At 47.0% G+C, this 16,405-nt stretch overlaps 1 non-coding gene across 1 annotated transcript; it reads right to left on the bottom strand.

Moving 5' to 3' along the window:
- Positions 1-5,602: 5,602 nt before the first annotated feature.
- Positions 5,603-5,709, bottom strand: LOC129498729 (U6 spliceosomal RNA). Its single transcript, XR_008662190.1, has one exon. It is a non-coding gene; the product is annotated as a U6 spliceosomal RNA (small nuclear RNA).
- Positions 5,710-16,405: the final 10,696 nt, after the last annotated feature.

Below are 16,405 nucleotides of genomic sequence, written 5' to 3'. Positions count from 1 at the left end.
CCAGCAATCTACCTTGGCTCCCTGAATGGTACCCTCTGGAAGGCTAGCACACCGCAGAGGTACCGACACCCTGGCTGTGGCTGCGAATCACAGGGAACTGCGCCCAGCTGCTAGTTAAGGACCATCAGCTCAGGATCTGCCTGCCGGGAAGGAGCTGCTGGCCCAGACTGCTCCCCTGGGCTCTGTTCTCAGCCACCCTCCCCGGGGACAGCCTCCTCCTCCTTCCTGTGTGCAGTCATCCCTCCCTCTGTCCCCCATCCTTCTGTCTGAGCCTTTACCCCCACTCCGAGTCCCCATTCCCTTCACTAAGTCTGCAACCCTCCATCTGAGTGCCACCCCCACCCCCCGCTCTGCTAGCTCCCTCTCTGTGCCCCCAGCCTCCCTCTGAGACCCTGTCACCCTCACCAAGTACCTGTTTCTTTCACTGAATCTTGTTTCTCTCTGTTCACATCTCTATGCCTCTACCTTCTTTCCCCTCTCTCTGAGCCCCCATGTGCCCATAGCCCCCAACACCCTTGCACACCACACAATGCTCAGATATCCACTTAAGATGCACTTGCCATCTAAAGGCCTTTTGGAGGTCACAGGGCATCTAGGCAGACTCCCCATTATGGGGACCACACTGCCCTGAAGAAGCCACAGGGGGGCAGATTTCTACAAAAGAGGAAGGAGAATGAACTAGCAGAGCTCAAGGGCTACCTCACTAAGGAGTGAGCACCCATCACCCGAGGAACAGGGGCAGAGACCATCCTGTGGCTGTTCCTGGGCTCTTCCAGTCCGTGATGCAGCAGCTCCAGATGTCCTATTCCAGAAGCCCCTTTGGGTCAACAAGCCTGATCCCAAGCACTGTGTTCCTTCTGGGGTGGGGAGAGTGGGGAGAGTCAGGGAAGACGGGTAGGGGCTTCCATAACCAGAGAAGGACCTCGCCGTGTGAGTTTTGAGAGGCCAGTGACAGGCCATGGAGACATATAATGACCCATCTGAAGCCTGTTTCCTCTTCATCACCCCAAGGAAACCAGGCTTAGGAAGAGATATCATCTGCCTGATTCTCACAGGAGGGCCTAGGCTGCCATCAAACCAAGCAGGGTGCATTTCATACCTTAACTTCTCTCTGCTATGCCCTAGGCTCCTAGGCAAGGGAAAGGAGAGGACATGGGTGAGCCTCAACCCACATGAGGGGGTGGGGAGCTGAAGTTCCAAGAAGGGCGGGAATGGTGGGGGAGGGAAGAGAGGAGGCAGGTGTCTGTGGGATCCTCTATCTTCCCTTTCCTCAGTCCTGTATCCCCCACCCAAGTGGGCCCCTGACCCCCCCACACACCCTGTTCTCATCTGGCCTCCATGTGCTCAGGCTGCACCTGAATACACACTCCCCAACGATCTGTCTTGGGCTGTCAGAGGATCAATGGGGCTCCCAAGGCCTGGCCCAGCAGGGAGCTAGAGGGAAGTCCCTAACAAGAGCTAAGAAGGGGACCCCGGGGGTTGGGGAGGCAGTGGGGAGAAGCCAGGCTGGGAATGGACACTGAGCTTGGGTCTGGCATCTTGTTGGGGCAAGACCCTGGAAGGTCTGGCTCCCCAGTGGTGAGACCTGTCAGCTCCCTCGTGCAGGGGTCTTGGACTGGTTTCCAAATCTGTTTGGCCTTCTAACTTTGGGGGCCTGGCCCTTTCTCACTCTGGGCCTCAGTTTTCTTCTTTGTGAACATGAAGGGATCACATCTCAGGAGGATTAAGTTTCTAAAATCAGAAAAAGATCTCTATGAGCAAAAGAAAATGGCCTCCAAAACGTTAAGTGAAATAAAGCCAGATGCAGAGCAATGTGTATATCTACCTACCTTCCATGTGCATGTGACTCTAAAAGAAAATACAGGATACATGTGTGTATCAGCTTGCTTGTGCATAGAACAATCAGGAAGGACACAGGGAAACAGCAAGAATAAGGATGGCTCAGGGAGAGGACCCAGGTGGCTGGGGAGGGAGTAGGAAGGAGACTTTCCTTACACTTTTTTATACTGTTGAATTATTGGTCTATAATCATGTATTCCTTGGCCAAATAATTACACTTAATGCAAAATATAGCATCCTGCTAGGAAGTATGTGGGTAGGAAGAATGAAGAGAAGCAGAATATTTGCATAGTTTCAATATATCTCCCCACAGATATTTATTAATTACAAAGAGAAAAATTGTGCCTTTATAGTGGAGAAAGCTGGTAGACAGCACTTTAACCAAGTAATCAAGGTGAACATCACTAGCAAGGGGGACATTGACCTCATGTGCCCCCTGAGAGAACACATTGCAGAGTATACAGCATCACTGCTGTGGTATTGCTGCCAAAAGCTCCTGCTCTGAATCTAATCATAAGGAAATAACAGAAAAAACCAACTATAGGGACTGCTTACAAAACAACTGGTCCATGTGCATGAAAAAAATGTCTAGTTCATAAAAGTAAAAAACAAAACAAAACCAAAAAAAAAAAAAAAAGAAAAAACCCACTAAGGAACTATTCCAGATGAAAGGAAACTAAAGAGATATAAAAACTAAATGCAACTTACCCTGGATTGGATATTGGATCAGAAAAAAAAAATTTTTGTTTGTTTGCTGCGAAAGGATATTAGTGGAACAATTGGCAACATTTCACTAAGTCTATAATGTAGACAATAATATTGCAAAAACATTAATGTCCTGATTTTTGTATCTGTACTGTGGCTTTATTAAAGAATGTTCTTGTGTTTAGAAAATATACATGGAATAATTTAGAAGAGACATCATGTCTGCAATTTACTCCTAGACAGACAGAAATGTAAGCAGAGATAGAATGATTAAAGCAAGGTAGTAAAATGTGAACATTTGAGGAATCTAGGTGAAGGTATGAAGGAATTCTTTGTACTGTTTTTGCAACCTTTCTGTAACTCTGAAATCATTTCAAAATTAAAAAGCCAAGTATAAATATAGGTCACTGGCATAGCTAACATTTAGTAGGTATGCGTGATGTCCAGCTGCTATCACAGATGAGAAGATGCAATTTGACCATGTGTGCCTAACACTTTGATCTGCCTACTAAATTATAGTATTGTATATTAATATAATGGAATGTTATATTACAATATTATAAGATCTAATACTATGCTATTAATATAATGGAATGTAATATTAGTGAAAAGGCAGGCTGCCTGCCTCAACACAGATGGATCTTCAAAGCATATTGTGGAAGAAAAAAAGCAAGTAAGATAGGATACATATTATAAACACAAATGTATATATTATATCATGGGCATTTCTATACTTCTCAGAATGAAACACAGTCCTATATATGGTGTAAGGATTTATATGTAGTATAAGTTAGAACATTCATAGGAACAATAAATAATCAGGGTAGTGGTCTCTTTGGGGAGGAGAGGGGGACTTTTATTGGGAAAGGTTGCAGGAGTCTTCTGTATTAGTTATTTAACCTGTATAACACACGCTACCAACCACAGAATGGTGCTTTAAAGCAGTGACATTTATGGTATCTCACAGTGTTTGAGGGTCAGGAATTTGGAAGTGCTTTGGCTGGGCAGTTCTGGTCCTCAGGAGGTTGCATCCAAATGTCAGCTGGGGGTTGTACTCATCTGAAGACCTGACTGGGGCTGGAGAATCTGCTGCCTAACAAGCTCATTTGCATGTCTGGCAGGTCGGTGCTGGTTGCTGGCTAGGGGCAGAGGGCAGGATATAGGAAAGGGACTCAGTTCCTCTCTACATGGTCCTCTCCATGGGACCTGGATTCCATCACATCATGGTAACTGGAATCCAAAGGTGAACACTGACAGACTGCATGTCTGCCCCTCTGAAGTTCTCCTAACTACTCCTGTACTCTGACACCTGGCTTTTTCCAAAGCATCTGCTTGGATTAGTTTCTGGGATATTCTTCCATAGAGATACCACTTGTTTATAAATGTATGTGCAGGGGTGCCTGGGTGGCTCAGTCAGTTGAGTGTCTGACTCTTGGTTTCAGCTTGGGTCGTGACCTCAGGGCCATGAGATTGAGCCCTGCATCAGGATCCACACTCAGTAGAGTCTGCTTGAGATTCTCGCCCTCTCCTTCTCCCTCTGCCCCTCCACCTGCTCATGTGTGCCTGCATGCACTCTCTCTCTAAAATAAACAAATAAATCTTTAAAAAATTTAAAAATAAATGTATATGCAAATACATACATACATACATACATGTATGCAAATACATACATTTTATTTTCTCCCCTAAATGGGAGCCTATTATACATACCCTTCTACATCATTTCTCCCCCCTCCTCCCTGAAAATATACTTTGCAGATTCTTACATATTCATACATAGAAAACTTTGACATTTATTTATATGGCTTAATAAGTATGCCATCATGTGGATGTATTGTAATTTATTCAACAACCCGGGATCCCTGGGTGGCGCAGCGGTTTGGTGCCTGCCTTTGGCCCAGGGCGCGATCCTGGAGACCCGGGATCGAATCCCACGTCAGGCTCCTGGTGCATGGAGCCTGCTTCTCCCTCTGCCTGTGTCTCTGCCTCTCTCTCTCTCTCTCTCTGTATGACTATCGTAAATAAATAAAAATTAAAAAAAAATTTATTCAACAACCCCATATTTATGGACATTCATTTTGTTTACCTTTGTTATTACTTTTTAAGCTTCAAATGTAGAGGGTTGAGTTTTAAAAAAAAGTCATCATTTCAAAGCAGAGTATCATTGTTGACCCCTGCATGCCCCTTCTTTGTTTTATTTTTCTCTCTCTATTCTCTTTTTTTTTTCTCTCTCTCTCTATTCTCTTTTATCCCATTTCCCCCTCCCATTTTCTGCTCTTCCGTAGGCCCATTCTAATGGGTTCCATGTGTTCTTTGGTGTGTTAGTCTTCTTGAAGAACACAGTGTGCTTGTATGGGTATTGTTGCTTTCTGTATATGCATTTTAATCTGGTTTCACTCTAGTGCTCATTCCCTGTTGAACATCTATCTGGGTTGTGGCTTGACTTGTGGCTTCTAGTTGCTGACTAGAACTCCCTGGTTTACATCCACATGTTTTTGTCTCTACTAGCCAAGTAACAGGCACCTGGGGGGTCTCTAGGTCTCTACCCACCACATTGTCACTACACTGGCATGTCCTTGTCTGGGTCAGTATGAGAATCTTATCTGGACAAAGACGCAGGCATAAGATTGCTGAGTGATAGAAGATATATATTCCAGTTATCTTTTGCACTCTAATAAATTACTCTCAATTTAGAGGCTTAAAACCACACTTTGTTTTATTCATGAATTTGAGGGTCAGGAATTCAGGAAGGGCTTGGCTGGGCCACTCATCTCTGAACTATGTGGTGTCAACTGAGACAGTAGAGGTTGGAGGTTCCCTTCCAAGATGGCTGACCTCTTTACTCATGTCTGTAGCCTTAATGTACCAGATCTCTCTGTCTCTGTCTCTGTCTCCCTCTCATAGTGTCCCATTCTAGAGGACACCTCTCCATAGCTAGCTATGACTTCCTCACCGCATGGCAGTCTCAGGGTGGTTGGACTTCCTTCATGGCAGTTGGCTTCTCCCCAGGTATCATTCCAAGAAGAGGAAGTAGAAGCTGCTAGTCTTTTTTTTTTTTTTTAATATGGAACACTTCACAAATTTGCATGTCATCCTTGCGCAAGGGCCATGCTAATCTTCTCTGGATCATTCCTATTTTAGCATATGTGCTGCTGAAGTGAGCACAGAAACTGCTAGTCTTTTAAGATCTGGGCCGGGAAGCTGTCACAGCATCATTTCTGCCATAGTATCGGTCAAAGCAGTCACAGAGCAGTCCAGATTCAGAGAGTAGGTGCACAGACCTCACCTGTTGCTGGGAAGACTATCAGAGACTTAGTGGTCCTCTCTTCTACACTCCAATATATATTTAATGTGACAGCTTGCTCTCCAGATGGCAGCTCCTGTCCTCACTTCCGCAGTGCTACCTCCACATCGCCACCCACACTTGGCTCCATCCAGCCTGTTCAGTTCTCTTTGCATGGCAATAAGTATCCCTGTATCTGGGTCATCTCACACATGTGCAAATATAAATGTAGGGTAAAGTCCCAGAGGCAGACCTGCTAGGTTAAGGGGCATGTGCACTTGCAATTTTGACACATACTGCCCACTCTTCAATCACCTCTGAGCTCCATCCATCTCTCCATAACATCTGAGCACCCCTCCCTACCTCCATGTGCACCACCCTCAAACAAGCCGCTGTTCCTGGGATCCCAGCTTTTGCCCTGGACCTCAGTGTCCATTCTCCATGTGCAGCCAGAGGTGTTCCCCTTAAAACCTAAGTCAGATCCTGCCCCTCCTCTGCTCAGAAGCCTCTGATGATCTCCCACATTACTCAGAGTAAAATGTCCTTGAGAACTCTGAAGCCCTGTGTTGACCCCATGACCTGTCTCGCCCATCCTGTCTCCCGCTTCTCTGTCCCACCTGGGGTTCCTGGCAGAAGTTTGAACCTGCCATGCATGCTCCCATCTCAGGGTCTTCCACCTAACGTCCCTCCACCTGAAATATTCTCTTCCTCCATATCTCCCCGGCTCATCCTTACTCCATCTGTGCCTCCAACCAGACACCACCACCACTCCCCACTTGGGGTCTCCTCCTTACCCTGCTTTGCCTTCTTCTTAACATTTCTTCCCCAACATGTGTTAGATGGAGTTCTACATTGGTTCATTGTCCATCTCCTCCCCAGATCGTGAATCTCACTGCAAATCCTCCACACCTGCATGGTACCTTTCACTTAGACTCTATAAATATATCTTGAATATTTGTGGAATTCAATCACTGTGCCAATTTGCACCCCACCAGCAATGTCCAGATCTCAGTAACATCAATGAACACAAACATACTGCCAGATTCCTATCCTTTAAGTGAGAGCCTTCAAGGGGGACACCTGAGTGGCTCAAAGGTTGAGCACCTGCCTTTGGTTCAGGTAGTGATCCCAGGGTCCTGGGATCGAGTCTTCCATCAGGCTCCCCGCAGGAAGCCTGCTTCTCCCTCTGCCTATGTCTCTGCCTCTCTCTGTGTCTCTCATGAATAAATAAAATCTTTTTAAAAAATAAATTAAAATAAAATAAAATAAAATAAAATAAGAGCCTTCAAGGACCTCCTATGACCTTGCTTAGTACATTTCACATGGAACCCAAGACCTTGTCCTACAGGGCTAAGTGTTTCCTCAATTTTATGAAAAGAAGCTCATGGATGAGATTTTTCTCAATGTTAAGTTCTCCTCTAATCCATTTTTCTAACCTTATTGGCATGGACTCCCACTGAGCCAAAAAAAACCACTAAGGGATAAAAGGAGATATCTCACAAACAGTGAGTTCCCTGGTTGGGGCTTCTACTGGGGTAAATGAAACTAATCCCAGCTCTGGGACAATAAACATTACAACTGATAACTTGAACCAAGTTCTCTCTTCTGCCTGAGCCTCAGTTTACATATTGATGGAATAAAGATAGTAACACTCTTCTGTATAATATGCTTGCAGGTTGCTAGTGCCAGGGACAGTGCCAGGCACTGGGCACATTTTAATTCACTCAATCTTCATGGCAATTGTAAGACGCTGGAGCTATTATTATTCTCTTTTCTCAGAAAAGGAAACTGAGTCACAGAGCAATTAGCATGAGTACATTTCTACAGCTTGGGAGCTCTGAGGCCTGGATTTGAACCCCCGACACACTCACTCCCAGGCTGGCTTCAAGGCCAAATATATACTCCTGTGGTATTTTTTTTTAATTTTTTTTTAAATTTTTATTCATTTATGATAGTCACAGAGAGAGAGAGAGAGGCAGAGACAAAGGCAGAGGGAGAAGCAGGCTCCATGCACTGGGAGCCCGACGTGGGATTCGATCCCGGGTCTCCAGGATCGCGCCCTGGGCCAAAGGCAGGCGCCAAACCGCTGCGCCACCCAGGGATCCCACTCCTGTGGTATTTTAAGGAAGAAGTATGCTCATGGGTATGACTTGCTAGAGGCAATGGGAGGAAGTGACCTTGCATATAGGAGAGAGTCTGTATGACCAAACTGAATTGTACACAAAAGGCACAGGGCTGAAATGGTGCTGTGTGCAATCCACGGTCATGGTTCCCTCTGGGGCATGAACTCAGTCTCCTGGGTTCCAAGATGGCTTCTCAATAACATTTTATCCTCTATCATTATTAGACTAATTACTGTTAGTAAAAGCAAACTATTGCATGTTTACTGCGTGCTAAGAATTTCCTTTGCATTTTGAATCTCTCAACAATCTTATGACATTAGTGACTCACATTCATCCTATTTTCCAGACAATGAGGTTGACCTTGGTGGCAGAGCTAGGGTTTGTGCTTTGTGCCTTTACCCCCTCAAGGGTCCATGGAACAGCTCTATTTACCAAGGACTTTCTTCAATATCTCATTCAACCTCGCAGTCATGCCTTGAAACACATCCTCCTATCCTTCCCATTTTGCTGACAAGAAAACTGAGGTGCAGTGTGCTGCTCAGGGCCTCACACAGTTCCTTGCAACAAATCTGCCCTGTCTCACCTCCCCCAGCAGCATCCAGGATGTCACAGATGGAAGAAGCCCGATTTATAGCACAGGAAAGAGCAAGTCAAGGCCTCTGGGCAGTGAGCAGGATTCTCAGGCAGTTGCCCAGAGATCCTGTTTACTGGCAGGGCCGGAGGCACACAAGACCAAGGAGGAAAGCCCCGGGAGACGCCCCATGTTTGCATCTTCAAAGCCTTTCCCTCTTACTCTCCCATCCTCAGGGTTCTCTGGGGGGGCAGTAAGCTGTCACTGGCGGGGGAGGGGGGGGTGCCAGTAAGCTCTCACTTCCATGGAATGTCCTCCAGCCCTGGTGCACTGGTTCAAACCAGCCTCTCCACTCCTGCTCTTTCCTGACCTCCATCTGCCTCCCCACTGGACAGCCCCACATCTGGGCTCCTGCAGCTCATTCATTCAGCAAAGCATCACTGAATGTCACATGCTATTCCAAACACAGGGTATACATTTGAGAATAAACAGTGATCCGTGCCCATAGTGTTGACATTCCATGGCAGGGAAGAGATAATAAATAATAAATACACTAAGTAAAGTATATAGGGTGTTAGATAGTTATAAGAGCCATAGCGAAATAAAAAATAAAGCCAGGCAAGTGGCTTGGGAGTGAGGAGGAGGGCTCATGGAGTTCAATAGGGAAGGCCTCACTGAGAAGGTGACATCTGAGCATGGACTTGAACAAGATGAGGCAGTGAACCAGGCAATACCTAGAGGAAGAGTGTTCCAGGCAGTACTGTGATCCACAGCCAGTGCAAGGGTCCTGAGGCAGAGTGTCTGGTGTATGAAGAGTGGCTCGGAGACCAGTGTGGCTGGGGAGGAGAAGGTGGGAGATGGTACAGAGGAGTAATAGGATAGATGAGAGAGCAGGTCACACATGGGTCATCCTAAGGATCTGGCTTTTACTCCGAGTGAACTGGGAGCCAAGGGAGTGTTTTGTGCAGAAGAGGGATGTTGTCTGATCTGTGCATTACAGGATGTATCTGACTGCTGTGTCGCGAACAGACTGCAGAGGAACCAGGGAGGAAAAGATCAAGGAGCCCTGTGAGGAGACCGTTGGAATAATCCTAGTAAGACATGAAGGTGACTTGCCCGGGTGGTAGTCATGCTCTGGTTAGTACTGCTATGTAACAAACTACCTCAAAACTCAGTGACCTAAAGCAACAACCATTTTATGATGCTTGTGAATGCAGAACAAGTGTGGTGGGGAGGACTGGTCTCTGCTCCACAGTGTCTTGAGCCTCAGTTGGAAGACTCAAAGGCTGAATGTGAATCAACAACTGAGGGCTGGAATCATCTGGAGGCCACTGGCTTGGAACCACCAGCAGGACCTCTCTGGGTGGCCTAGACTTCCTCGTGAGATGGTGGTCTCAGAGCACTTGGACTTCTTTCACAGAAGCTCAGGGCTCTGAGAACAGGTGCTCCAGTGAACAAGGTGAAGCTGCATCACTGCATCACCTGTTAAGGTTCAGCCTTGGAAGCCACACAAAATCCCTTCCACCATCCTCCATTGATGCACACAGTCTCAAGCCCACCCAGACTCAAGGGGAAGGCACGTGGACCCCCACCTCTCAAGGGCACCTTGTTCTAAGGTGGCTACAAGCACTTAGCATCTTCAGGGCAAATAAAAAGTTTCCTTTGTCGACTGATGCAGAAGGCAAAGGAAGAATTAGAAGTGGCTCTGGTGACCCAGGGCTCACAGCCCAGTAACCAAAACAGTTACCTCCCAGGCATATAGGCAGCCAGAGAGGAGCCCTAGTCTGGCTTGGCTAGTCAGGGCAGGCTTCCTGGAGAAAGTAATGCATGAGCTGAGTCTTAACAAGTGAGGCATCAACTGAGAGAAATGGAAGAGGGTACCCAAGGACAAGGAGAATTGGGGTCATTCATATCGGGAGGCAGAAAGATGAACCCTTGAGAGATAGGTTCTGGCATCAACTGCCTAGGTTTGAATCCTGCCCTGCCCTGTGAGTGGGTGGCATTGGGCTGGCCACCTCCCCTCTCTGACCCTCAGTTTACTGTAAAAAGGAGTGAAAACAATTGTACTGCATTCAGGGGAGGAAATGCACGCAAGGTGCCACTAGATAGAAAAAAACCTCCAACTGTCACCTCTGACTAGAAAATTACAGACAGTGATCATCTCGCTTAGGCTGCCTGGGTTCTCAGATGAGGAAATGGGAATCATATCCCATATCCCATATCCCATCATATCCTCACAGGGACCTGAATCATACCCTACTGACCTGCCATGGCCTGAGCCCTCCCTGTCTGCGTTCACTCCTCACCCCTCAAGTTCACCTGGGGGTAGGGGTGTCCTTCTTCCTTGTACATGCCCTCATCCAAGAAATCCTGTGAGGCCTCCAGAGGGGATCCCCTGACCCAGAGGTAGAGGCTTGAAGATGGAGTGGTCTCTGCCCTGATAAGGACTCCCCCCACCCCCGCCCGCATTCTCCACCCCCCCCACCCCCACCCCCCCTTCAGCAGGAATTCCTCAGTTCAGCATGGAGTTCCGGTAGATTTTATGGGCCAGCCACAGCAGACAAATGGAGAAGAAAAACATCCCTCTGGAGCTCCTCTCAGCTCTCAAACCTGATTTCCGCTCAGCCGGAAGGAGGCTGGGCTGCTTTAACCCTCTGTGGGAGGGGACCACAGGGTCTGACTCAAAATCCTCCTAGCTCCCTGCCCCGCCTTCCCACCACACAGGCTCTTTCCTTCCCCACAGCTCCTACTCTGCCTCCCAACCCTGCCCGGGGCTCAGCCTTCCCTCTCCCTTTACAGAACTGCCTCAGAGACCACAGATCCCAGTTTAGGGTCATCAGCAAAGCATCCACTGACTGTGAATATACTCTCTGCCAGGCATTTATAAACATGCTCTGGAATAGTCTGGAGCAGTGTGGGAAAGGACATGCGTGTGGGACTCAGATAGAAATGGGCTCCAGGGGGATCCCTGGGTGGCGCAGTGGTTTGGCGCCTGCCTTTGGCCCAGGGCACGGTCCTGGAGATCCGGGATCGAGTCCCACGTCGGGCTCCCGGTGCATGGAGCCTGCTTCTCCCTCTGCCTGTGTCTCTGCCTCTCTCTCTCTCTGTGTGTGTGACTATCATAAATAAATAAATAAATAATTTAAAAAAAAAAAAGAAAGAAAGAAATGGGCTCCAGGGACGCCTGGGTGGCTCAGCGGTTGAGCATCTGCTTTGGGCTCAGGGCATGATACCAGAGTCCTGGGATCGAGTCCCATATCAGGCTTCCTGCATGGAGCCTGCTTCTCCCTCTACCTATGTCTCTGCCTCTCTCTCTCTGTATCTCTCATGAATAAATAAATAAAATCTTAAAAAAAAAAAAAAAAAAGAAAGAAAGAAAGAAAGAAATGGGCTCCAGAGGGAAGCCTGGGTGGCTCAGGGTGTGACCCTGGAGTCCCGGGATGGAATCCCACATCAGGTTCCCTGCATGGGGCCTGCTTCTCCCTCTGCCTGTGTCTATGCCTCTCTCTCTGTGTGTCTCTCATGAATAAATTAAAAAAAAAAAAAAAAGAAATGGGATGCTGCTTTGTCTGGTCTCATAAAACTTGTGGGGCAAAGTCCCTCAAATCTAGCTAGGTTTGAGTCTCCTCATCTGTAAAGTGGTCTGAATAATAGGATCTGTCTCGTAAGGATTGTGATGAGGCGTTAATGAAAATAGGCATGTCAAGTGTTTAGCATGTAGCCCTCTGTAAATAATAGTCAACGTTACTGCTATCACTTCCTCCCTCCACAAACCAGACAGGGTAGGCGTCATCACCCACACTTCACAAACGACAAAAGCAAGGCTCGTGGGATGCCCCTTTATCTGCTCAGTGCCTCTCACTTCCTCCAGTTATTAATCAGGACTGCACGTCCTGAACCTATTAAATAATACTATCAATCCATATCATTCAAAGACTCCGTGTTAGCAAACCTGCCTACTCACCGAAATATATTTATAACCCCGAAACAAATACTTGCCAGTGCTTTCGTAGCCATTCCCACACATGTGCAGAGTGAAGAAAAGTTTGAGTCCTGGACACACATTCCCAGCTGAGATGGATCAAGCTGTCATTCTGCCTTCCTGTGTCTATGCTCATACTATACACAGGCATCCTTTCTTGGGGTCTATTTAGTGCCACACTTTGCACATCCACGTGCTTTTTGTTGGTGATTTCAGTCTTAAAGGGCCCCAAGCACAATGCTGAAGCACTGCCTAGTGTTTGCAAGCTTGAGAAAGCTGAGATGTGCTAGATAAGCTCTGTTCAGGCATGAGTTACACGTCGTCCAGGATTCGAGGTTAGTGAGTCCAAGGTATATATGAAATAAGGTGTCCTTCAATAGAAACCACAAAAACCAAGGTGGGTATTGATCAGTTGATGAAAATATTATGCCCTGAGGCTCAAAGGATTCTTACCCTATATTTTCCCACTAGGAGCTATTATTCGGTTAACTACTAATTCAGTGTTTGCAGTGACTTTACACAATATAATACTGTGGATAATAAAAAATCAACTGTACTTTCAGGCTTTTGGTACTTTCAGGTGTGAAGATATTTGGGAAACATTGCAGTGAGCTATAGTTACAATTAGGGTTGCTGTGGGACAAATTACCCCACAACTTGGTGTCTTAAAATAACCATTTTCTTATGCTTACAGATCCTGTAATTCGGGATTCATAATAATGGGCACAGCAGGGAAGGCTTGTCTCTGCTTCCTGTTGTCTGAGGCTGCAACTGGGAAGACTCACCAGCTGGGGCTGGCATCATATGCAGACATCTTTCCTCACGTATCTCTCCCCTGGGCTGGGAGGGCTGGAAGGATAGTACAACCCATCAGAAGCACCTTTGTGTGGCCCTTCCATGTGCCCTGGGCTTCCTCACAGCATGGTGGTCTCAGAGCATTTGCCTTTATCACATGGCAACTCTGAGCTCACGGGGAGGGGGGGGGGTTCCCTGTGAGCCAGGCAGAAGCTGCATCACCTTTTATCACCCAGCTTCACAAGTCACAGGTCACTTCAAAAGTCACTTCTGCCGAATTCAACTGGTCAAAGCAGCCGTAAGCCTGCCTAGACTCAAGGGGAGAGGTCACAGACCCCAGCCCTTGACTGGAAGAGTGGAGGTCATGTTTTTAGACCCCTGTAGCTATCAACAAAGACTTCAGAAAATTAGAGATTCGGGTCCAAATCTTGACCCTGCTACTTTCCTAACTGGCCCATCATGAGCACATTTCTTAATTCCTCAGAGCCCTAAAGTCCCTTTCTGTAGCATGATGTAGCCCCCAGCTTTTAAGATGGTGAGGAGGAATTGAGACCATGGGTATGGAGTAGTTTGTTCAGTGCCTGGCACACAGTGTACCGTAGACGGTAGTGTTACGGACCATATTCATTATGAGACCTGGATGTATTTTCTTTTTAAGATTGTATTATTTATCCATGAGAAACACAGAGAGAGAGGCAGAGACATAGGTAGAGGGAGAAGCAGGATCTCCGTGGGGAGCCTGATGTGGAACTGATCCCCAGACCTGGGATCACTCCCTGAGCTGAAGGCAGACACTCAACTGCGGAGCCACCCAGGTGTCCCAACCCCTGGATGTATTGATTATATATTTGGCTGCATGTAACAGAAACCCAATATAGTGGTTTCACCAAATAAGAGGTTTTTAAATTTTTTTCAAGAGATTTGGGGCTAGTGTAGCTTCTCAAAGAAATCATCAAGGACTCTGGCCACTCTGGATTTCTACCCTGCCATGCTTAGCATGTGACTCTCATCCTCATGGCACCAAGTTGGTTGCTATACCACCAGGAATTGCATCTCCATTCCAGGCAGGAAGAGGCTGAGGTAAAGGGCAAACCTTCTTGGGAGACTCTGTAATTTAATTTAAGGAAATAGTCCTTTCCCTAGGAACTTCTATTTTTATCTCATTGGCCAGAATGAGCCACATGGCTGCCCCAGCTGCAAAGAAGACTGAAAAGGGAATATTTATAGCTAGATCCACTGCTGCCCTGGACAAATTGGGGTTCTGTTGATGGATGGGGGGGGTTGGATATCACATAGGCAGATAGTGGTGTCTGCATGCCAACCTGGGAGAGCATCCTGCAAATGCACCTGTTGTGCCAGCATCACCATTGACCATTGGGGATAGACCAAACAAAACATATCTTTATCATGGGATTTCTGTTTAAGGTAGCTTAGATCCCCATTGATACAGGAAGCCTTTCCAGAGTGCTCTGATCTTGTTCTTCTCTAAAATCATACTGTCTGGGCTGACCTACCAAGCCTGGAATGGGGGTAGTAAGATCTGCCAATGTCAGTGTTCTCTGGGGGTCACTCCCCAATCAGTCCCCCCACCTCTCCCACTATCTAGCTTGCAGAGGGGAGGAGAATTCCCCAAGGACACAGTCAGCAGCTGAGTTCAGGATGAGGCCCCTGCCCCCAACAGCTGGCTTTGAGGATTTTCAATAGGCCTCCTTGAATTTTCTAAAGACTCCTTAAATGGAGTCATTTAGCATCATCCTGCTCTTCTTCTTTTTTTTTTTAATTATTTATTTATTTATTTATGATAGTCACACAGAATGAGAGAGAGAGGCAGAGACACAGGCAGAGGGAGAAGCAGGCTCCATGCACCGGGAGCCCGACGTGGGATTCGATCCCGGGTCTCCAGGATCGAGCCCTGGGCCAAAGGCAGGCGCTAAACCGCTGCACCACCCAGGGATCCCTCATCCTGCTCTTCTATATCATCTGGGTCACTTAGCACCTGGGCCCAACCTGGGAAGGCTAAATTATTCAGCACTTCCTTCAACCTCATGGTCTTAAAGCATCCACCCAACATTTCTTTGGAGGGATGGAGCTGAAGGAGGGCAGGCATGGCTGCATCTGCTTCCCTTCAATTATTCAGCAACTCCACTCTGGCCCCAAACTTGCATCCCCTACTCAACAAATCAGAGTACCTCAGCTAACAGGCCCTTCCTCCCTAGATCAGAGTTTTATGAGCATCTGAGCTTAAACTACCCTGAAGAAGGGTTCTTCTCTCCTCATCTTCAGGCAGGAATGCCTGCCTGCCATAGGTGCATCTCTGGAGATAATAGAGCATCATGTGGTGGAGTCAGCAGACCCAGGAGCCTGACAAGCAATTTTTCAAAATATTCCTGTCTGCTCCCTAGCTGTGTGACCTTAGGCAAGTTACTTAACCTCTCTGTTCCTTAGTCTACTCCTCTGTAAATGAGACTATTCACAGTACTTAGTTCATGAGGCTGTTCTGAGGGTTAAATAAGAAAATATAGGGCATCTGCGGGGCTCTGCTGGTTAGGTGTCCCAATTTTTTATTTTGGCTCAGATCATGATCTCAGGATGGCGAGATCAAACCCCCGTGTTGGGGTCTGTGCTGGGCATGGAGTCTGCTTGAGATTCTCTCTCTCCCTCTCCTTCTGTCCCTGCCTCCCACTCTCTCTCTCTACCTCCTTCTCTAAAAAAAGAAAAAGGCAAGAGAGAGAAAATGCACCCAAGTGCTTAGAAGAGTGTGCCTGGCATATTGCAATCCAATAATAATAATAATAATAGTAATAGTAATAGTAATAATAATAATATTAAAATCTTCATTGCACATCCCTTCACAGAAGTGCCAGGAAACACATTTTTTTTCTCCCAACATTTTACATTTCCAATGACGTTTTAGTGTCCCTTAGAGAGGAGGGCTCTGGGAAAATGGCTGAAGTCCCCCCTCTTAACCCCACTTTGGCTGGTAACCAGCGCCCCCATACTTACCCCCCCCTTGCTCCTATCACTCATGCTGTCAAGAAAGAGGAGGATACCCACTCACACTGAGGCGGGCCATCACTGATAATAGCTTGGAGAAATGTCTGCTAACC

Source organism: Nyctereutes procyonoides, unplaced genomic scaffold, assembly GCF_905146905.1.
Source record: "Nyctereutes procyonoides isolate TBG_1078 unplaced genomic scaffold, NYPRO_anot_genome, whole genome shotgun sequence".
NCBI classification, from domain to species: Eukaryota; Metazoa; Chordata; class Mammalia; order Carnivora; family Canidae; genus Nyctereutes; species Nyctereutes procyonoides.
This window is presented reverse-complemented; position numbering and strand designations above follow the sequence as displayed.